General features: G+C 40.4%; 2 protein-coding genes across 9 annotated transcripts in view; one reads left to right on the top strand and one right to left on the bottom strand.

Annotated features, from left to right (window-relative positions):
• LOC137237037 (striatin-3-like) overlaps window positions 1-24,081 on the bottom strand; it is a 636,631-nt gene that overhangs the window by 24,851 nt on the left and 587,699 nt on the right. For all 5 annotated transcript variants that reach the window (XR_010948771.1, XR_010948768.1, XR_010948770.1 and 2 more), the window contains one exon: window positions 18,980-19,080. The gene's annotated coding sequence lies outside the window, so the exon portion shown is untranslated. The remainder of the gene's footprint in view (window positions 1-18,979; window positions 19,081-24,081) is intronic.
• Window positions 1-24,081, top strand: part of Cad86C (Cadherin 86C) — a 2,678,031-nt gene that overhangs the window by 2,224,237 nt on the left and 429,713 nt on the right. The window lies entirely within an intron of this gene.

Here is a 24,081-nt window from a genome sequence, read left to right as displayed (position 1 = left end):
GAAATAAGTTATCGTCACAGAATATAAGCCGCTACCATATTTCACAAGGATTGGTAAATTTTTGTTCGACTTATGGCATTAAAAGTATCCTAGACAAATTAAATGAAAAAGGGCGGAGCCACGCCCATTTTAAAATTTTCTTTTATTTTTGCATTTTGTTGCACTATATCATTACTGGAGTTGAATGTTGACATAATTTACTTATATACTGTAAAGATATTAAATTTTTTGTCAAAATTTGACTAAAAAAAACCATTTTTTTTTAAGTGGGCGTGGTCGTTCTCCGATTTTGCTAATTTTTATCAAGAATACATATAGTAATAGGAGTAACGTTCCTCCCAAATTTCATCATGATATCTTCAACGACTGCCAAATTACAGCTTGCAAAACTTTTAAAGTACTTTCTTTTAAAAGTGGGCGGTGCCACGCCCATTGTCCAAAATTTTACTAATTTTCTATTCTGCGTCATAAGTTCAACTCACCTACCAAGTTCCATCGCTTTATCCGTCTTTGGTAATGAATTATCACACTTTTTCGGTTTTTCGAAATTTTCGATATCGAAAAAATGGGCGTGGTTATAGTCCGATATTGTTCATTTTAAATAGCGATCTGAGATGAGTGCTCAGGAACCTACATACCAAATTTCATCAAGATACCTCAAAATTTACTCAAGTTATCGTGTTAACGGACAGACGGACGGACGGACGGACGGACATGGGCACAAGCAAATTTTTTTCGATCCTGATGATTTTGATATATGGAAGTCTATATCTATCTCGATTACTTTATACCTGTACAACCAGCCGTTATCCACTCAAAGTTAATATACTCTGTGAGCTCTGCTCAACTGAGTATAAAAACAAGTAAGGAAGGCTAAGTTCCGGTGTAACCGAACATTACATACTCAGTTGAGAGCTGTGGAGACAAAGTAAGGGAAAATCACCATGTTGTAAAAAGAACCTAGGGTAACCCTGGAATGTGTTTGTATGACATGTTTATCAAATGGAAGGTATTAAAGAGTATTTTAAGAGGAAGTGGGTCATAGTTCTATAGATGGACGCCACTTAGGGATATCGCCATAAAGGTGGACCAGGCGTGACTCTAGAATTTGTTTGTACGATATGGGTATCAAATGAAATGTGTTAATGATAATTTTAAAAGGGAGTGGGCCTAAGTTCTCTAGGTGGACGCCTTTTCGAGATATCGCCATAAAGGTGGACCAGGGGTGACTCTAGAATTTATTTTGTACGATACGGGTATCAAATGAAAGGTATTAATGAGTATTTTAAAAGGGCGTGGGCCTAAGTTCTATAGATGGACGCCTTTTCGAGATATCGCCATAAAGATGGACCAGGGGTGACTCTAGAATTTCTTTGTACGATATGAGTATCAAATGAAAGGTGTTAATGAGTATTTTAAGAAGGCGTGGGCCTTAGTTCTATATGTGTACGCCTTTTCGAGATATCGCCATAAAGGTGGACCAGGGGTGACTCTAGAATTTGTTTGTACTATATGGGTATCAAATTAAAGGTGTTAATGAGTATTTTAAAAAGGAGTGGGCCTTAGTTCTATAGGTGGACGCCTTTTCGGAATATCGTTATAAAAGTGGACCAGGGTTGACTCTAGAATGCGTTTGTACAATATGGGTATCAAACGAAAGGTGTTAATAAGTGTTTTAAAAGGGAGTGGGCTTTAGTTCCATGGGTGGACGCCTTTTCGGGATATCGCCATAAAAGTTGACCAGGGGTGACTCTAGAATGTGTTTGTACAATATGGGTATCAAATGAAAGGTGTTAATGAGTATTTTAAAAGGGTGTGGGCCTTAGTTCTATAGGTGGGCGCCTTTTCGAGATATCGCCATAAAGGTGTACCAGGGGTGACTCTAGAATTTGTTTGTACGATATGGGTATCAAATGAAAGGTGCTAATGAGTATTTTAAAAGGGCGTGGGTCTTAGTTCTATATGTGGACGCCTTTTCAAGATATCGCCATAAAGGTGGACCAGGGGTGACTCTAGAATTTCTTTGTACGATATGGGTATCAAACGAAAGGTGTTAATGAGTATTTTAAAAGGGAGTGGGCCTTAGTTCTATAGGTGGATGCCTTTTCGAGATATCGCTATAAAGGTGTGCCAGGGGTGACTCTGGAATTTTTTTGTTCGATATGGGTATCAAATGAAAGGTGTTAATGAGTATTTTAAAAAGGAGTGAGCCTTAGTTCTATATGTGGACGTCTTTTCGAGATATCCCATAAACGTGGACCAGGGGTGACTCTAGAATGTGTTTGTACGATATGGGTATCAAATTAAAAAGGGAGTGGCCCTTAGTTGTATATGTGAAGGCGTTTTCGAGATATCGACCAAAATGTGGACCAGGGTGATCCAGAACATCATCTGTTGGGTACCGCTAATTTAGTTATATATGTAATACCACGAACAGTATTCCTTCCAAGATTCCAAGGGCTTTTGATTTCGCCCTGCAAAACTTTTTCATTTTCTTCTACTTAATATGGTAGGTGTCACCCCCATTTTACCAAGTTTTTTTCTAAAGTTATACTTTGCGTCAATAGACCAATACAATTACCATGTTTCATCCCTTTTTTCGTATTAGGTATATAATTATGGCATTTTTTTCATTTTTCGTAATGTGGGCGTAAAAGTGGGCGTGGTCATAGTCGGATTTCGGCCATTTTCTACACCAATACAAAGTGAGTTCAGGTGAGTACGTGAACTGAGGTTAGTAAAGATATATCGATTTTTGCTCAAGTTATCGTGTTAACGGCCGAGCGGAAGGACAGACGGTCGACTGTGTATAAAAACTGGGCGTGGCTTCAACCGATTTCGCCCTTTTTCACAGAAAACAGTTATCGTTCTAGAATCTAAGCCTGTACCAAATTTCACAAGGATTGGTAAATTTTTGTTCGACTTATGGCATTAAAAGTATCCTAGACAAATTAAATGAAAAAGGGCGGAGCAACGTCCATTTTTAAATTTTATTTTTTTTTGTATTTTGTTGCAACATATCATTACTGGAGTTGAATGTTGACATAATTTACTTATATACTCTAAAGATATTAACTTTTCTTTTAAAATTTGAATTTAAAAAAAAATTTTTTAAAAGTGGGCGTGGTCGTTCTCCGATTTTGCTAATTTTTATTAAGCAGACATATAGTAATAAGAGTAACGTTCCTGCCAAATTTCATCATGATATCTTCAACGACTGTCAAATTACAGCTTGCAAAACTTCTAAATTACCTTCTTTTAAAAGTGGGCGGTGCCACGCTCATTGTCCAAAATTTTACTAATTTTCTATTCTGCGTCATAAGTTCAACTCACCTACCAATTTTCATCGCTTAATCCGTATTTGGTAATGAATTGTCGCACTTTTTCGATTTTTCGAAATTTTCGATATCGAAAAAGTGGGCGTGGTTATTGTCCGATATCGTTCATTTTAAACAGCGATCTGAGATGAGTGCCCAGGAACTTACATACCTAATTTCATCAAGATACCTCAAAAGTTACTCAAGTTATCGTGTTAACGGACAGACGGACGGACGGACGGACATGGCTCAATCGAATTTTTTTTCGATCCTGATGATTTTGATATATGGAAGTCTATATCTATCTCGATTCCTTTATACCTGTACAACCAGTCGTTATCCAATCAAACTTAATATACTCTGTGAGCTCTGCTCAACTGAGTATAATAATGAAACCCCTTGCCGTTATCTTTGCTTTGCAGTGACGAAAGCGTTTATATAAATTTGTCCTTAAGCATTTGTGTAAATAGCCATACGAGTGAAATTTTTCATGAGGAAAACTTGTTACATGTGTGGCGCTTTACATTTCGTTAAGTTTCTCTTGAATTTTTTTACTCTAATTTAAATACATTTTGGTTTCCATATATTTTCGCAATGTTGGAGGCCACAAATCTTCTATTATTTATATTTCCGCGGAAATATATGTAACTATTTCACTTGTAAACACTATATAAATTTCTTAAACTATCAAATGCAACTCAGCTTAAAGTACTCTTACGTACCAAAAATGCAACTCTATAACTGAAATTTGCGCCAGGTGAGCGAGGCTGTTAGTTGTTAGTTGACAAACTTGGTATGGTACACAATGCTATTAACACCACAACTTGAGCATAATTTGAGATCGTGGACGATGCGGTAAAAGCTCCGCATTTAACTTAAACCGAATTTTTGATAATGCTGGAGTGGGAAAAGATTCCTGTATATGGTGGTAAAAAAAGGTATGTGTTTATTGTTCAGAATCACTAACTCCAACAAAATTATGAACAAAAAAAATTATTTAAAATTTTAATACATTTTAACTTTTTATGCAACATAGCTTTTTCGTTCTACTGTACAATTTTGGTGGATGGAGTTAGCAACTTTGGAATTTACAGTGTCGTCGACGATATATTGATATTGAAAATGGTCGAAGTCAGACTTTCAAAAATTGGCAAAAGGAACAATGCTTTAAAAAATACTGATGAAAATTTATTTAAAAAATTATTAAACGCAAGTGGCGATAACCTCCGAAAAGGTCTTATGCCGAGCTTCTCTTCCAATTGGCTTCAGGCTCCTTTTAAGTTTTTATACAAATTGGTGAGACGGGACCTACATATTTTTCGCCGACTCCGAACGTCATATACAATGCAGATGAGTTTTCACTGAGAAGCCTTTCGTGGCAAATATACACTCGGAGTGTTTGCCAAATCACTTCCGAGGGGCGACCTCATTAGACAACTTTTTTTCAAATTTAAAAAAGGTTTTTCTAATTTTTTGATGTTGCTTTGTCTGGGGCTTGAACCCAGAATATATAAATCTTTTACATTAAGCTGAAGAAAATTTAAAAGTTTTGCAAACCGTTAATCAAAATTCGCTGATGTCACTACGCAATATGGTGAAAATATGGACCTTGGTATTACATATAGATCCGACCAAAAGCAGATAAGAGCCACCACTACTTAAAAAAAATGGGTCTTAAACTTTTAATTTTAACTTAGGAACGTAACATCTAAACCCAGAAGAATTAAACTAGGTGGTGCTGTGTGCCCGCTTTTGGTCAACTTCTACATATCGACTGCACCATAATGGCTACAGCTCTCGGCCCACCCATCTATGAGGTACGTAATAAATAAACGACTATCTACCTAATCTCTGCAGCTTTTTACCCTCGCGAAAACTGACATAGTCACCGACCAAGTCGTAGGCGGCCTTATTTACAACATACGTAAAACAAATGTTGAATAAATTGGACATCCACGTCGATGGCATTACGCTACCGACTGCAGAAAAATACTAGCTGTGGCGAGCATGCATCCGCAATTGTACCGAAATTCCAAAATCGTCAAATCTCTAGCCGGCAGCACTTGGGGTAAAGATAAAGAGACGCTTATTATCACTTAAAAAGCAATTGGCCGGTCGCTTAAGTTACTCACTGGAAGAAAATGCAGGCCTGTCAAAACACCGCTCTCAGAAGCGATACGGGCTGTCTTCATATGTCCCCAGAGCACCACCTATATAGTGAGGCGAGAGTACTCCCCATTAGGGCTTGTTAAGAATTAAGCACGACCAATGGCAAGATGGCAACTCTAACATTAATTTGCTTTATATCATTCTCTTGTCATTCGTAGTTATCCATCAGTATAATGTTGTTTTTGATTTTGACTTTGTTCGGCTTGTGCTTATCTATATTGCGTAACACACATGCTCTTAGTGCAAGTAAAATAAAGTATTGGAGTATAGTAATACAGTTACATCGTACTCTTTTATTTAACGGCGATAAACGTAGTTGAAGCTAACATCTTTAACATAAATTTGGCATCCCTTGCGGGGAATATGGTGTACATACTTTACACACAGTATAATTCTCCAACATCAAGATTCTACATAACCTTGCATAAGACATGGCGCTTAAAAAAGAAGAAGCCCTTGCTAAGTACATCAAGATTTTTTCTATTAATACCAATAAGGTATCCAAGACAAAGCAGACAAAAGGTTACTTCGTTGCGAGGAAGGGTTTGTTTGAAGATTACTGGGAAAATATAATTCGACATATGAAAAAGTTCGTAATATCGAAGCAACTGCAGAAAATGAAGCGCAGCTTGAAAATGTGCAAGCCGACAGTCATTTCAAATTCGATGGCACGCTTCAGGGTTGGTTGCAATATAAAGAGATGTTCAATGCTATTGTAATTGGTGATAAATCGTTGTCCGATGTACAGCGCCTGCATTATCTCAAGAGAGCAGTACATGCGGCGAAGCAGAAGCCCTGATGAAAAATATCACTGTAATTGAAAGTAATTTTAATATTGCATGGGGTGCGCTATGCCAACGATATGATAGCAAAAGACGACTCGTAAAAATGTATTTAAAAGAAATAGTCAGCCTGCCTTGTTCATTAGCTGAATCTGCTGCATTCATACGTAAAATATTAAACAGCGTTTCTGAAGCGGTTAGGCACTTAAGCATTTGAAATGTCCAACCTCAAAATGGGATGACAGGCTCGTATTTTTGGTGACCGAGAAACTGGATCCTAACACTGTCAGAGATTGGGAAATTTCACTTGAATCACCAAATCACATTCCGACATATGCGGACCAAGTTAAGTTTTTAGAGAGTCGCGTCCAAGGTCTTGAATCGATGGGGGTTTCTCCGAAGTCAAAACAAAAGCACACCGGAACTAAAGTAACATCAGCATTACCAGTCCGCAGTCACTTTAGCGGCGTCGGTCGATGCGGTATCTGTCCAGGTAAGCACATACTTATGTTTTGTCCCGAATTCCGCAAACTGTCAGTAGCTCATAAGCTCAACTTCGTTCAAAAAAGTAACGAAAGAACTGCCTAAAGAGTGGCCACGAGTATAGCGAATGCACATCGGCTTATACTTGCCAAAAATGCAACCAAAAACACCACACCATGCTACATCACGGTCTAAATACCTCCGGCATTAGTACTCACCATGTCCGCACCTGTGATGAAAACCCTACACCAACAACAACACTGATCCATGTAGTGCTCGCTACAGCTCAGAATAATGCATGCTCAGATAATGGGCATAGTCTTCACCTTAGAGCCCTTTTGGATAGCGGGTCGCAAGTGTCATTTATAACGGAATATGCAGCACAGCGACTTCACCTTCATCGGCGACGCGTGCAGGTACCAGTAACTGGAATTGGATGCAAGAATGCTGTGGTGTCTCCAGGGTTTGTCGAATTTAATGTTTGTTCAATGCAAGAGCCAGATTTCTATATTAGATCTACGGCGCTAATTTTACCGCGTTTAAGTCAGCAAATTTAAGCACTCCCTTAGATCCTAACCTTTTTTCTAATATTTGCGATCTGAACCTTGCCAATCCCAACTTCTTTGAGCCTGAACCAGTAGATGTTATCATGGGAGCGGATATTTATGGGCAGTTGCTTCGTAAAGAATTGAAGCAGTCGTCTCCTAGCTCCCCAGTGGCGCAGAATACTCACTTAGGTTGGGTCATACACGGACGCTGTTCTTAATCTAGGTCACCATTGCGCACAAGCTTTTGTGCAACCGCGGGAGCTGAGCTTAACGAGTTAATTAAGTCTCTTTGGACTTTTAATGCATGCGAAGACATTGAATCGTCATCGAATGCTTCACGTAAAACGAAACTCGGCGTCTCGCTCAATGATTGCTTGTTTGTTGGGCCGAAGCTCCAAAACGATCTGTCTTCAAATATCTTAAAGTGGAGGTGGTACAATGTTGCGTTCATGGCAGACATTAAGAAATGTTTTAGACAAATATTGGTTCATCGCGAAGACGCAGATATGCAACGAATTTTTGGAAAGATGAACGAGGTCAGCCTTGTTTATATCGTTGGCTTACAGTCACCTACGGGCTTAAATGCTCACCGTACCTAACCATAAAATTTCTTCATTCCTTGGCTAAGGATGAGGGCGCGGAATTTCCTGAAGCCGCTGCTGCTTTAAGGGCTGCTTCTACGTGGATGACTGTTTATGTGGGGCTGACTCTGTCGGGCAGGCCATTGAACGACAACAACAACTACAGTCTTTACTGCAGCGCGGCGGGTTAACACTGCGTAAATGGAATTCAAATTCTGACGAATTTCTTCAAAAAATACAAAAAATTAGTCCCAACCAAACTTGCGATCTGAGCTTAGACAAAGACATTAAGGCACTGGGAGTATTTTGGTCCTGCCAAGAAGACTTTATTGACTACAAAGTAAATGTAAGCTCAGTTTCCTCAGTAATCACTAAACGATAGCAGCTTTCCGACGTCGCAAGGTTCTATAATCCTGCTTGCTTGCTGACGCCGGTAATTATTACAGGGAAGCGTATGTGCCAAGATCTTTGGCGCATAGGATTATCTGGGATGCCTCAATACCCGAACCTCACCAAAGTCAGTGGATAAAAGTCCGCCACAAATGCCGCTGATAGAAAATTTTAAAGTTCCTAGATGGCTCTTCACGATGGAAAATTCGGAAGAGGTTCAGCTTCACGTATTCAGCTTTCGCAGCGGTCGCGTATCTGCGGGTAAGGCAAATTAGTGGTGAAATAAAAGTGTCAATTCTTATGGCTAAAACAAAGGTAGCGCTATTAAAAAAACGAACCATACCATGTTTGGAGTTGAACGGAGCAGTGCTAGCAAGTATCTTACTCACAAAAATCTTGTCAACATTACCGCTTAAATCTAAAAATACATGGTGTTGGTGCGATTCGAAAACAGCACTTAGTTGGATCCGTTCCAACCCCGGACAGCATAAACAATACATTGCTAATACGACAACAAAGATTCAAGAGCTAACTGACATCGACAAGTGGTTTTATGTGCCCACGAACTGCAATCCTACCGACGTTGCCTCCCGCGGCGTTTTCCCTTCGCAACTGGATTGCCTTGCCACATGGTGGGCGGGCCCCACATGGCTGCAGAAAGACGAAAGATATTGGCCTACGAACATAGTTGTTGAGCCAGCAACATCCAAAGTGACCGATGACGACGATACTTGCATCACATCTTTGCTGGCGGCCCATTAGTCTGACGATTGGATCCTTAAGAAGTAGTCGAGTATTCAAAAACTTGTAGCAGTCACTGCTTGGTGTCAGCGTTTTATACATGCCGCCCTGAAGAGGTCTCATGAAAACACAAAGTATTGTACTGCGACTGAGCGAGCTACGGCCTTGAGATTTTTGATAAGGTACATTCAGAATAAACATTTTACTAATGAAATATCCAGTCTTTAGCAGAGTCAAGGAATTAATGCGAAAACAAACTGTTAACGCTCAATCCAATGCTAGATGATGATGGTCTCCTACGCTTAAATGGTAGATTGAAAAATGTTAATTTGCCTAACTTTGAACGCTTTCCCATCACCTTGCCTAAAGATAGCCAACTTAGCAATTTACTTATTGCACAAGCGCACGAAGCTACATTCCATGGGGGCACCCACGCAACTATGCATGCTATACGAAGAAGATACTGGATTATCGATGCGCGATCATCTATAAAGAGGTTCATACATCGATGCGTTAAATATATTCGCCAGAGACCGCAGAGCCTCAACCAGATAATGGGGTACTTGCCCTCAAGTCGGTGTAACCCGGCACATCTTTCCAGCACTGCGGACTTTACTATGGAGGACCTTTTAAACTACGAGCTACTAAGGGACGCGGCAGCCGCAGCTCCAAAGGGTACGTGGCGCTTTTCGTATGCATAAGCACGCGTGCTATATACCTGGAATTAGTTAGTGATATGTCTACAGACGCATTCTTAGCGGCGCTCCGACGGTTTTTGTCTCAACACGGATATACCTCCGATATATATAGTGACTGCGCAACAACATTTGTCGGTGCTAAAACAATCCTCAAGGTAGATTTTGTAGCCTTTCGCGCTCAGCTGAAAGCAGGGGCTCATTCGGTGACTCTGAACAATGTATCATGGCGTTTTATACCCCCAGAATCCCCAAACTTTGGTGGCGTTTGGGAAGCGGGCATAAACAACATGAAACACGATCTTCGTCGGGTTATAGGTGACACAATGCTAATATTTGAAGAGTTTTACACCGTCCTAAAGCAAATCGAAGCCGTTCTAAACTCTATATCGATATCTGCAATGTCCGATGACGCTTCAGATCTTTTAGCGTTGACTCCGTGACATTTTTTGGCTGGTGGTCCATTAGCAGCCACTCCTGAGCCAAATCTTCTGGATGTAAAAACCAACCGCCTGACTAAATGGAAACAGCTCCAACAGATGCAGCAAGATTTTTGGAAGCGGTGGAGCCCGGAGTATCTACATGACCTCCAGGTCCGCATCAAATGGCAGAAAACTAGATCAAATTTAAAAATTGGGGATCTTGTATTGATTCGCGAAGAACGCGCACCACCTACACAATGGCTTTTAGGCCGAATTGAAAACGTGCATACTGCAAATGATGGAAATGTCCGCGTGGCAACAATACGTACTAACTCGTCATTGATAAAACGAGCCCTCTCCAAACTCGTTTTATTCCCAATTGAAGCTGACACTATTGACAATACCGGTACACATGGTGGGATACAGGATGCCCCTCCTATTTCGTCCACATTGGACGAGGTGGGCGGAAATGTTAAGAATTAAGCACGACCAATGGTAAGATGGCAACTCTAACATTAATTTGCTTTATATCATTATCTTGTTATTCGTAGTTATCCATCAGTATAATGTTGTTTTTGATTTTGATTTTGCTCGGCTTGTGCTTATCTATATTGGAGTATTGGAGTATAGTAATAAAGTTACATCGTATTCTTTTATTTAACAGCGATAAACGTAGTTGAAGCTAATATCTTTAACAGGGCTACAAACGAAATGCTGAACAAACAGTATCCGTTGTAATTTATTTAAAATATACATTAAGGAAATGTTTAATCAATAAATATATAAAATAAATACATATGTAGAAACCTGGGTATGCCAGCAGACATCTTATTAAATTACCCCGCCCCAAGGGTCTTAAGAAGTCATTTCCGCAAGCATTATGAGGAAATACTGCAAAAACGTAAAAATTTCCTCAATGATATCCACAAAAAGGTGCCGGACCAATATTCCAGGAATTGTCCGACAAACCCCGCTCTTAAAGTTCAATACCTTTAGCTCACAAAAGAGGAAAGCGATCTCCCTAGGAAGACGCCCGTCACTCTAGCTCAACTTTGATCTCGATACTGTAACGGCTAAACTCTTACCTATACAGAATCAATCACATGACACGAATCATATATTCAATTTAAATGTGGTACCAACGCCTCTAACACCCCTGTTGAAACTGCAGGTTTCCTTGGACTTCCGTTAGAGGATATTGATGACAAGTTGTGAGTGGTCGCACCTTTTGGTTGGGGCGAAGCACTGTTCCAAAAACAACAACCAGTACAGATATGGCAGTGCAAAGTACATAACTTCTATTTAAAGATCTATTTAGTTAATCTCTCCACAATGCAATGTTTAATGCCATAAAAAAATACATGACGTGATTTACGTTCGAGTAGACTTAGCTTTTCTTCCAATTTGCGTCGTGTTACATATTTTATGGTGATTCCGAGCGGCATCTGCAAGGCAGATGAATTTTCACAGGGAAACTTTTCTTGGGAAAAATACACCCGGAGTGCTTTCCAAACCACTGCCGAGGGGAGACCCCGTTTAGTAAATCTTTTTTATAACGGAAAAAAACATTTTTTTTAAACGTCATAAGTCGATCAAAAATTTTCAAATCATTTAATGTTGGTGACGTTTCTTTTTAAATGTATCCTTAAAATATTTGTAAGAGCACACAAATGGGTATATAATGCTCGGTTTCGTCCAAACTTAAACTTCCTTACTTGATTTCTATTGAACTCAAACCATACGATCTCATTTTAAAAAAGTTTCCTCACTTTTGGAAAAAATTCGGAAGTACTCACTTGGATCGAGTATACTCGATACCTTTTACTGAGTATGACTACTGGCATCGATGCATTGATCCCAGTAATTTATATGAGTACCGGTATCGCTTCCCAAGGCAGTCGGTTCTATGTACCGGAGCGACTCGGAATTTTCCCGACCGAGGACTGCCATTTCAGTGTAACCCCATTTAATTTGTTGTGTCCCTCCCACAAATTTTCATCCTCCCAGCAGATCCTTGCAGCGGGACTGCGCCACACTCTCCTGCTCCGGAAAGGTATTGAACCCAATCCGGGTCCGTCTCCTGACCCCGGACCTTAGAAATGGTTTTGCTGCGTTTGCCGGGAAAGAATCTTTTTAGGACGGTCATACTCTTGTCAGTGTGTCACGTGCAAGGTATGGTTGCATCGGACAGGTTGTACTGGGCTAGATCCCAAAACCAGCTCCTTGCTGTTCATGCCCAAGGGCGTCCCGTATTCTGTGCCTTATCGCCCCCATTACTTTCCAGCAGCTCTGCTGCTCAGCAAGCCACAACAATTACCCGCTGCTGCTCGCGGCCTACGGCACCGCTCCCACTCATAACTACAATATCCGTGGTAGAGGGGGTAGCAACGCGGAGCATCAGCCCCCGCCCCGTCTTCTTCCCCCTCTTTTCCGGCAGCAGTCGTGTAGGTCAGGGAAACAAACTCTTAGTCCCTTTCACCTTTCGCACCGTTTGCCAGCACAAAATATATATGTTTGCGACACCCGCCCAATGCAGCTCCTGCCTTGGACGGTGCCGCAACCCCCCGACGAGCTTCATTGCACCATGTTACCAGGCCGCAAACCCGAATACACCGGGTACCCCAATGCTCACCCAGGGACGTCCAGTCCCAGGGCCACAACAGCTATTGCGTCGTAGCCTTTCACAACCCAGGCGTAGTCACCCGTCACTTACTCCTAGAGTGACGACGTCTCTACTGCTGCACTTCAGAATTCTGCAGTTAAACTGTAATGGATTAACTGGCAAGATCAGGGAGATAGTCGATTTCATGAAGAGGCACAACATCCGCATTGCTGCGATTGAAGAGACTAAACTCACAGCAAGATCTGCTCTGCAGACTTGCTCTGGGTATAATATCCACAGAAAGGATCGCGAGAGCGGAAATGGAGGCGGTCTGGCTTTTATCATACACCACTAAGTGCAATATTATATATTTGATAACGACATCGGCCGCAGGAACAAAGCCCTTGAACGTCACGGCTTATCTGTCCGGTCAGGCGATGTAAACCTAGAAATCATCAACATCTACATCCCTCCTTCCACCTGTTGCCCTAGTGGCTACCGCCCTAATTTTAGCGCATTACTCACTGACGATAATCGCATTATCTTAGGCGATTTCAATGCCGATCACGACCTATGGCATTCAAAGTTGCAGGCGGACAGCAGGGGTGAGATGTTGGCGGATCAAACAGAAGAAACGACGTTCTGCACAATAAACAGAGACGCCCCCCGTCGTATGGTAGGAAGCTGTCACAGTTCGCCAGATATATCAATCGAGAGCGCAGGACTCGCAAACTGCGTCAACTGGCAGCCGATGGTAACATTGGCATCCGACCACCTGCCAATACTTATTTCGCTCGAGCGTACTGCCTGCTTCATCGTCACCGAAAAACGCACTTTCATAAACTTTAAAAAAGGAAAATATGATGAATAAAAGTCCGTTACAGACAGCCACTTGGCTGCCCTCTCTATCCCGACTGATGCGCGCTAAGGAGATCTTGCTTTCCACAAGGTCATTGAATCTGCCTCGGTTCGCTTTATTCCCGCCGGGAGAATTCCCGGAATTCGGCCTCATTTTCCGGCGGTAGCCGCAAATTTCGCGAGAGAACGTGACCTTATAAGACAGCTCCATCCCGGCGACCCCCAAGTAAGGTATATAAGCCAATGCTTTAGATTGCTTGTGAATGAACACAATCGGGCGAAATGGGAGGATAATCTAAGTAGTTGTAACCTCTCTGGCGGTGTGGGTAAGCTTTGGTCCACCGTAAAGTCCCTATCGAATCCGTCCAAGCACAAAGGTAAAATTTCCATCGCTTTTGGTGATAAAGTGCTGTTAGATGAGAAAAATGCGCGAGCGCTTTCTGCCGACAATATCTAATGCATTCTACGGTCGCTAAGATAGACGGAGGGCCAACAGACACGCTCATAAACATAAATTCAGGGCGTCCCCAATTACCATCACCGCCAAAGAGGTTGAGGATGCCATCGGTCAAGCTAAACCATATAAAGCAGTGGGCCCAGATGGCATAGCCATGCAGATGGTTAAAAGCCTAGGAAACGAGGGTTTCAAATATTTAACACACGTTTTCAACCTGTACCTTTCCAACTTTGTCATTCCCGAAAAATGGAAAATGGCCAAGGTGGTCCCGCTACTAAAGCCTGGGAAACCAGCTAACATAGGAGAGTCATATCGCCCGATATCTCTCCTATCGCCAGTAGCCAAGACGCTTGAAGCCATTTTGCTCCCTATTTCAAAGCAAATTTGCAACTAGCCTATCATCAGCATGGCTTTAGAAAACTTCATAGCACAACCACCGCGCTAAATGCCATTAGTACCCAGATAAATTGCGGTTTAAATCAAAACTTGCACCATTAAACAGTACCCGTTGTGCTAGATCTATCAAAAGATTTTAATACGGTCAACCATTGCACGTTACTGCAAGACCTAGGCAGTGCGTGACTGTTTCTGTGCTGCTCTCCTCGACGCAGCTCATGCTTAGTTACTTATTTAATTGACGCTTAACCGTTAAACAACGCAGCTCATACCAATGCTGTAAAAAGGGATCTCTGTTCTTTTTTCATGCAGTCCAGTGGCCAGTTATTGTGACAATGATTTTAAAGATTTATTTTCTTAAAAGATGCATCTCGACGACCTATGCTGCATCCATCGGTGCCTGTTGAGTAGTTAGCTGCAGACTGAAGCGACCTCTTGCAGCTGCTGACGATCTTAGACGAAGTGATGGGGGAGTTAAGCGTCATGAGCGCTGCTTGAGTAAGTGCTCAGGTGTGTTATTATGTAACTCTATTCGAATGACATTTTTTTTGGATGAAAAAACAATTTTGTTTTGATTTGAAAGCTTTATAACGCATTTTTGTTCGAATATAGTTATAGGATAAGACCCCGGGACTTCTGCTTGGAAGATACCAGCCGAGTTTGAAAGACGGGCTGACAGTGATATCTTAAATTGCTGAGAAGCTTTCAGCTCCTAAACCGCATCTTAGGAATTCAGGCCTGCCTCAACTCTAGGCCCCTCATTCCCTCATCCAACGACCCGTCCGACCTGGAGCCGCTTACTCCAGGCCACTTTCTCGTAGGTGGGCATCTTTTAGCTCCACCTGAACTCGATTGTAGTGAAAATCCTGCCTCAATCGTAAACCGATGGCAAAAGATGAAAGCCCTTCATCAAACATTTTGCAACAGATGGAAATCGGAATATCTCACCGAAATCCGGAAACGATACAAGTGGAAACATCCACATTCCAACTTAAAACCCGGGGATCTAGTCGTCATAAAAGAGGATAACCTACAACCAAACGAGTGGAGAATGGGGAGAATCGTCAACACACATGCAGGTTGCGATAACCGTGTACGTGTTACAATTAAGGGGACAAATTACCAGACCAATCGCGAAACTGGTACTACTTCCACCCAACGACAAGGAGTGGGATTTGAACCCGCACTCCTACGATAGTTGAACGTGTTACAAACGCATTCAGCCACGTCATGCCTTAGGCATACTTCGTCTGTAATTATGTGTTAAAACTATGCTTGTTGGTAAGGCGCATTTCAAAGAAACTTTGGTATTGTTGCTGTTTTTTTTTTTTCTATTTATTGCCCGTATTGCTTTAAATGTATGTTTATTTGAAGCAATTTTTAATTTTATAATTTATTTAATAATTTGGGAAAAATATAAACAACGTGACATCAGGACGGACAAGGCGACAGATGTTTCGGTTATATCTTGTTAATGTCTTCAAAGCCTTTTCTCACGGGAGTGGGATTTGAACCCGCACTCCTACGATAGTTGAACGTGTTACAAACACATTCAGCCACGTCATGCCTTAGTTGTTGTAAAGTTTTTTCACAATTGCCTTCTTTTTGCATATTTAATCTTTTACACATTGCATACTTCGTATGTAATTATGTGTTAAAGCTATGCTTGTTGGTAAGGCGATTTTCAAAGAAACGTTGGTATTGTTGCTGTTTTTGTTCTATTTATAGAACTACAACGAATTAACCAATTTTGTCTGTTTGTATGATTTAATCAGGGAGTACCCTTATTGCTTTAAATGTATGAAAACATTTTTTGAAGCAGTTTTTAATTTTATAATTTATTTATTTATTTATTTGGGAAAAATTTAAACAGCGTGACATCAGGACGGACAAGGCGACAGCTGTTTTGATTATACCTTGTAAATCTCTTCAAAGCCTTTTCTCCCGGGAGTGGGATTTGAACCCGCACTCCTGCGATGGTTGAAGTGTTACAAACGCATTCAGCCACGTCACGCCTTATTTGTTGTAAACTTTATCCCAATTGCCTTCTTTGCATATTTTGGTTTATTCAAAGTCGATACCACGTATGGCATCATGTGGTAAAGTTATGCGTTCGTAAGGCGGTTTCAAAAAAAACTTGGTGTTGTTGCTTTTTGTTCTATTTATAGAAATGTTACGAATTAGCCAATGTTGTCTATTTGCATGAGTTTTAAGCGGGTACTCCCCGCTTATTGCTTTAAATATATTGTTACGAATGTTAGTAACACTAAGGGGTACTGCCATCTCTATGCCGATGCTAAGCAGTGACGTGAATGCACATCAATAATTTAATCATTTTGTCTACACCTATGTACGTACACGCAGCGGAGAAGATATGCACAAACACATGCGGATATCTTATCTGAAATACTCCTAAAGGTATGCAATTATAATTGTGGAAGTGTCGCTCACACATACAAGCGCATGGGGTATGAGATAAGCTATAAAAGTTATACATCTGTAGTTTTAGCTGAGAAATCTATAACTAACTAGTAAGTTCTGGAATTAGAAAAGCCTAGAAATATGTAACGAGGAAATCAGACAGTATAAAAAGGCGACAACAGTAGAGGCGAGAATCAGTTTCATTTAAGCTATCAGTCAGTTTGGTTATTAAGCAAGCCAGTTGTAAAGTATAAGTGTTATTGTGAAGTACTTTAATAAAGGCAATTTTTCCATTATTCAATATTGGAGTTATTTATTCAACAGTTTGGTGATTCGAACTTAGCAGAAGATTGCAAATAAGAGGATTTGCAGTAAATTGGTTACAATATGAAAATATTTATTTGAAGCAGTTTTTATACTCAGCTGAGCAGAGCTCACAGAGTATATTAACTTTGTTCGCATAACGGTAATCCGTAACGGCATAAACTAATTGAGATATACATATATAGACTTCTATATATCAAAATGATCTGGGCGAAAAAAATTCATTTAGCCATGTCCGTCCGTCCGTAAACACGATAACTTGAGTAAATTTTGAGGTGTCTTGATGAAATTTGGTATGTAGGTTTCCGGGCGCTCGTCTCAGATCGCTATTTAAAATGAACGAAATCGGATTACAACCACGCCCACTTTTTCGATATCGAAAATTTCGAAAAACAAAAAAAGTGCGATAATTCATTAGCGAAAACGGATATATCGATGAAACTTTGTAGGTGCGTTGACCTTATGACGAAAAATAGAAAATTAGTAAAATTTTGGACAATGGGCGTGGCACCGCCCACTTTTAAAAGAAGGTAATTTAAAAGTTTTGCAAGCTGTAATTTCGCAGTCGTTGAAGATATCATGATGAAATTTGGCAGGCACGTTCCTCCCATTACTATATGTGTGCTAAATAAAAATTCGGGTGACGAACACGCCCACTTTAAAAAAAAAATGTTTAAGTAAAAGTTTAACAAAAAATTTAATATCTTTACAGTATATAAGTAATTTATGTCAACATTCAACTCCAGTAATGATATGGTGCAACAAAATACAAAAATAAAAGAAAATTTCAAAATGGGCGTGGTTACGACCTTTTTCATTTAATTCGTCTAGAATAATTTTAAGGCCATAAGTTGAACAGAAATTTACCAATCCTTGTGAAATATGGAAGGTGCATAGATTCTATGACGATAACTGTTTTCTGTGTAAATGGGCAAAATCAGTTGAAGCCACGTCCAGTTTTTATACACAGTCGACCGTCTGTCCTTCCGCTGGCCGTTAACACGATAAATTGAGAAAAAATCGATATATCTTTACTAAACTGCATCAGTCTTGAATGTACTTTTGCCACTATACTTAATGCAATACTTGCCTATCTAATTTAAGAGATACAAGCTAATTTAATTCGCCGGCATTTTATTCCTTCGATAAAAAAACAGGAACTATCTCGCTTAAGGATGGAGGAACATTTATCAACATGTATCATTAAGAAGGAACAAGACAGTACTGTGTTGATTGGAATCTGGTGCATTCCAACAACGTAAAAAACATGCTTTTTCATGAGTCACTGACCGGAATCGTATGCATTCCGGCAGTATAATCTTATGGGTCAGGCATCGAGCTGATTGGAATCCGGTGCATTCCAACAACACAGGTCATGTTACTTTTTTATGCCTTGTGATGGCGTATCCTCATTACACTACTCTTAGCACTGCCGGATTCCCATGACATGCTGATTGGAATCTTGTTGCATTCCAACAGGGAGATTGGAATCCACTGCATTCCGAAATCATGCTGAGCGGAATCTGATGCATTCCGCCAGTATAAGATTTCGGCATAAGATCTTATTTCTGCTCATATTTCTTATTATTATTATATTCTGAAATTTAATAGTAATGTTCATTAATATTTCTTTGTTTGTAATATAACATTGTTGAAAGCTCGATATATCTTAAATTTTATCTTTTGAGTTGTATATTTATATATCTTTTATATTATGCAGTCGACCATAGTTTGTCGTCGACTTTAAATAATAAATAAATAAATAAATAAATGAACTTAGTTCACGTACTTACCTGAACTCACTTTATCTTGGTATAAAAAAGGCCGAAATCCGACAATGACCACGCCCACTTTGGATATCGAAAATTACGAAAAATGAAAAAGTGCCATAATTCTGTACCAAATATGAAAAAATAGATGAAACATGGTAATTGGATTGGTTTATTGACGCAAAATATAACTTTAGAAAAAACTTTGTAAAATGGTTGTGACAACCACAATATTAAATAGAAGAAAATGAAAAAGTTCTGGAGGTCGAAATCAAAAGCCCTTGGAATCTTGGCAGGAATACTGTTCGTGGTATGACATATATAAATAAATTAGCGGTACCCGACAGATGATTTTCTGGGTCACCCTGGTCCACATTTTGGTCAATATCTCGAAAACGCCTTCACATATACAACTAAGGACCAATCCCTTTTAAAACCCTGATTAATACCATTAATTTGATACCCATATCGTAGAGACACATTCTAGAGTCACCCTTGGTCCACCCTTATTATGAAATCTCGAAAAGGCGTCCATCTATAGAATTAAGGCACACTACGTTTTAAATAATCATTAGCACCTTTCATTTGATACCCATATCATACACGCGCATTGTAGAGTCACCCCTGGTCCACCTTTATGGCGATATCTCGAAAAGGCGTCCACCTATACAACTAAGGCCCACTCCCTTTGAAAATACCCATAAACACCTTTCATTTGATACCCATATCGTACAAAGATATTCTAGAATCACCCCCGGTCAACCTTTATGGCGATATCCCGGAATGGCGTCCACCTATAGAACTATGGCCCACTCCCTTTTAAAATACTCTTTAATACCTTCCATTTGATACACATGTCACACAAACACATTCCACATTCCTACATTGTGATTATCCCTTATTTTGTCTCCAAAGCTCTCAGCTGAATATGTAATGTTCGGTTACACCCGAACTTAGCCTTCCTTACTTGTTTTTTAATTAAATGCTGTCAAACTTACAATTCTCACATGAAATTTCACCAGCATTCTGCAAATGAGGTTAAAAATAACATAGGTCTTGTCTAAATATGTGTTTTCACCGTTTAATATTTTTTTCTCAGCATGGTCTTCTCCATAAATGGTCAAAACTTTTTTCTAACACCTGTAGTTCAAATAAAATTTGTAGGTATTTGATGGTAAGTGACCTAAAAAAAGGCTTGAATCGTTAGATTTCTTGTAATCGGCAACATAAGCGCTAAAGCGACGCAAAAGTCGCATGTGTTTGCGTATTTAAGGTATTGTTAAAGCATCAAAGCAGTTGACCTATAAAAACATGATTTGAATGAATATTGTTCAACTGTAACTTTTGTAACTTGTTAATTTTAAACTTATCTATCTTTGAGTATTTGAACTATTTGCCATCAGAACTATAATTTTTTCATTAAGTTTTTTACTATAAAATAAAATACTTGGTCGTATACTTTATAACCGGCGTTTTATCAGGTATTATGTTCAAAAATATTTTATCAATGGGGCAACCTTGATTTTGTAGCTGTTGCTGGTAGCAGAGTACCGTTACAACCATTGAGTGCTTTGTGTAAAAAAAACAATATTTTAACAGAAGTATTTTTGGTAACTGCAAACAATTGATAAAAAGTGTTTCTATTTTAAATAACCAAATTGTTGGTAAGTGAAATACTTGTAAAGGATGTGAATTTATAAGTTTTGATTAATAACAGCCACCAGTTTGCTAAGATTGGCTAGAGATTGCTATAAAGCACAACATTTTTGCCGAATTTTTATCTTAAAGTAGTTTTTTTATATATTTATGCGGGGTAGCCACCTTGTGCTATTCCAATTTTCGGACGATTTTGCAACATTTTCCAAAAAAGAAAAAAAAGTGACTGCTCTTATTAATCAAAACTCTTTCCTAGAATTACTAAGCATGAGTTTTTATAGTTAGCTGTGCAGAGCTCACAGAGTATATTAACTTTGTTCGCATAACGGTAATCCGTGATGGCATAAACTAATCGAGATAGATATAGACTTATATCAAAATGATCTGGGCGAAAAAAGAAATTTATTTATCCATGTCCGTCCGTCCGTCCGTCTGTCCTTCCGTCCGTAAACGCATTAACTTGAGTAAATTTTGAGGTATCTTGATGAAATTTGGTATGTTGTTCCTGACCGCACATCGCAGATCGGTATTTAAAATGAGCGAAATCGGACTACAACCACGCCCACTTTTTCGATAACGAAAATTTCGAAAAACCGAAAAAGTGCGATAATTACAAAATTACAAAAGACGGATAAAGTGAAGAAATTTGGTAGGTGCATTGACCTTATGACGCAATATAGAAAATTAGTAAATGTTTGGACAATGGGCATGGCACCGCCCACTTTTAAAAGAAGGTAATTTAAACGTTTTGCAAGCTGTTATTTGGCAGTCGTTGAAGATATCATGATGAAATTTGGCAGGCACGTTACCCCTATTACTGTATTTGTTCTAAAAAAAATTAGAAAAATCGGATGACGTACACGCCCACTTAAAAAAAAAAAATGTTTTAAGTCAAATTTTAACAAAAAATTTAATATCTACAGTATATAAGTAAATGATGTCAACATTCAACCCCAGTAATGATAAGGTGCAGCAAAATACAAAAATAAAAGACAATTTCAAAATGGGCGTGGCTCCGCCCTTTTTCATTTAATTCGTCTAGAATACTTTTAATGCCATAAGTCGAACAAAGATTTACCCATCCTTGTGAAATTCGGTAGGGGCATAGATTCTTCGATGGTAACTGTTTTCTGCCAAAATGGGGGAAATCGGTTGAGGCCACGCCCAGTTTTTATACACAGTCAACCGTCTGTCCTTCCGCTCGGTCGTTAACACGATAACTTGAGCAAAAATCGATATATCTTTACTAAACTTAGTTCACGTACTTATCTCTTTACTCACTTTATCTTGGTATAAAAAATGGTCGAAATCCGACTATGACCACGCCCACTTTTTCGATATCGAAAATTACGAAAAATGAAAAAAATGCCAGATTTCTATACCAAATATGAAAAAAGAGATGAAACATGGTAATTGGATTGGTTTATTGACGCAAAATATAACTTTAGAAAAAACTTTGTAAAATTGGTGTGACACCTACCATTTTAAGTAGAAGAAAATGAAATAGTTCTGCAGGTCGAAATCAAAAGACCTTGTAATCTTGGCAGGAATACTGTTCGTGGTATTACATATAAAAATAAATTAGCGGTATCCGACACATGATGTCGGAATGGATGGTTCACTCAAAAGAAATAAATAAGAACACAAGAGGATTTGCCTCGCTATAATCGGATTTAATCAAAAAGCGAGAAAGGTACAGTGCAAAAGTAACAAGTGATATTTTACCTGTATAAAAAGTACGGCGTTGATCATTGGACGATGTGTATCGTTAAGCGGTTGATCGAGAAAGAGGCCGGTTGTCCCGTTGATGACAACCGCTAAGCCGCGAAAAAGTCCTCTGGTATTAAGGAGGGGAAAAGCCACACACACAACCACCCCCACATATACGTGCATGGGTGCTGACAACCTGCACACACACACATGAATGTGTATGAAACGCATTCATGTGCATGCATGCACACAGATGCGGCGTGAGTGTGGGTGGCTGGAAACATTATTAAAACGTTAGGGAGGGGCGCCGTCAATCCAGTAAAAGTTCGGCATTGAGCCTAAACATGCCGCCCCCCCTTGCGGTACGCAACCTCACAGACCTCCAAGGATCACCGACCGTGAAGAGAAAAAATAAAAACTTATAACTAATTATAACTAACTTAACCTAACGACGGCCAGTCTGCGGGCTTGGCGGCATGCAAGAGTGCGAGCTTGGTTGCTGATGCCTCGGTCATTCGCCACTTTTTCCCTTCGTGGTTAAAATTTGACAAGCCGTGTTCGCCTAGAGCTAAGAACTGAGAAAAAGAAACAAGAAGATATACGTGTTCATATTTCTTGCCGTTTAAAGAAAGACGCCATTTATTTCGAAAAAACGTACTATTTAAATGCACAAACTTAAATAAAATTAAAAAAAGTAAAAAACTAGATCACCCTTCATGCATACTAGATCCGGTGGGTCCCCGAAAGTACCCACCCAAACATCGTACTTTGCGCGAGCAGGGCTCCGAAAGATGGGGGCAAAACTCTCGGTGTTATCACATCGGCATAGACGGCGGCGCCGAGTACAAGGCGGATAGGTGTAGAAGCGTAAAATTATGGATCCGCCAGTCGGATATGCTCGTAAGGAGCTGCGACGCGGGGGTCGACGTAATAGGTTGGCCTGACGCGCTTGAAATCATGGACGCAGACTGCATGTGTTGTCACCGTCTTGCTCTGTTCATGCTTGCCCCTGAACCTAATAAAGCAGCTGGTTTCGCCGGCGGTGTTGGTTGTCGGCAGTGCTAACTCTCGCTTCGGCCTGCGGTCGATCGTTGTGCGGGGGAACATGCATCAATGAGTGCACGGATGAGATGTAAACGCCCACGGCTTCCACCTTCACGACCGCAGTCGGCGCCAGAGTAGCCATTGGGCGAAGGGTTGGGCCGGCTGTAGTGCGGGCCGGAATGACCCCGTTCCGGAAGGAACTGTTGTGAGGTAGCTGGCGCGGCCGAGTGGCCAGTCTACCGTCTCGGTTTTCTTCTTGACGACTCCGCATAGCTCGTAGCTGGCGCGGCCGAGGGGCCAGTCTACGCTCTCAATGTATTCGTGGGCGTCGTTGCGTAAGTGGGCGGGAAGGCCGTGATTCCGCTACACTACTCTCTCGTCGCTCGTGGCCTAGTACGGGTCGGAATGGCCGTGGGTCCGATCCCCTATTCTCTGATTGGACTGTATGGGTTCCCGCTCCACTCCCGGATGGTAGAAGTTGCTCGTCTGTAAAGGCCGACTCGAACGCGTGGAGAGACAGCGCCTCATCCATCGTCCCGTCGTCCGCCTCTTGCATCGTGGGCATCCGCTCATACCCTTCTTCCTCTTCTTCCATGACGAGCTTGTTCCAGCTCTTCGGCGGCTCTGGCTAGGACGACAAGTCCTCAATCGACAGGTGCAGCATGGTATGATGGTTGCTACCGCATCTATGGCACCTGCCCTGACTCGTGCAGTCT

This window comes from Eurosta solidaginis, chromosome 1 (genome assembly GCF_040869045.1).
Source record: "Eurosta solidaginis isolate ZX-2024a chromosome 1, ASM4086904v1, whole genome shotgun sequence".
Lineage (NCBI taxonomy): Eukaryota > Metazoa > Arthropoda > Insecta > Diptera > Tephritidae > Eurosta > Eurosta solidaginis.
This window is presented reverse-complemented; position numbering and strand designations above follow the sequence as displayed.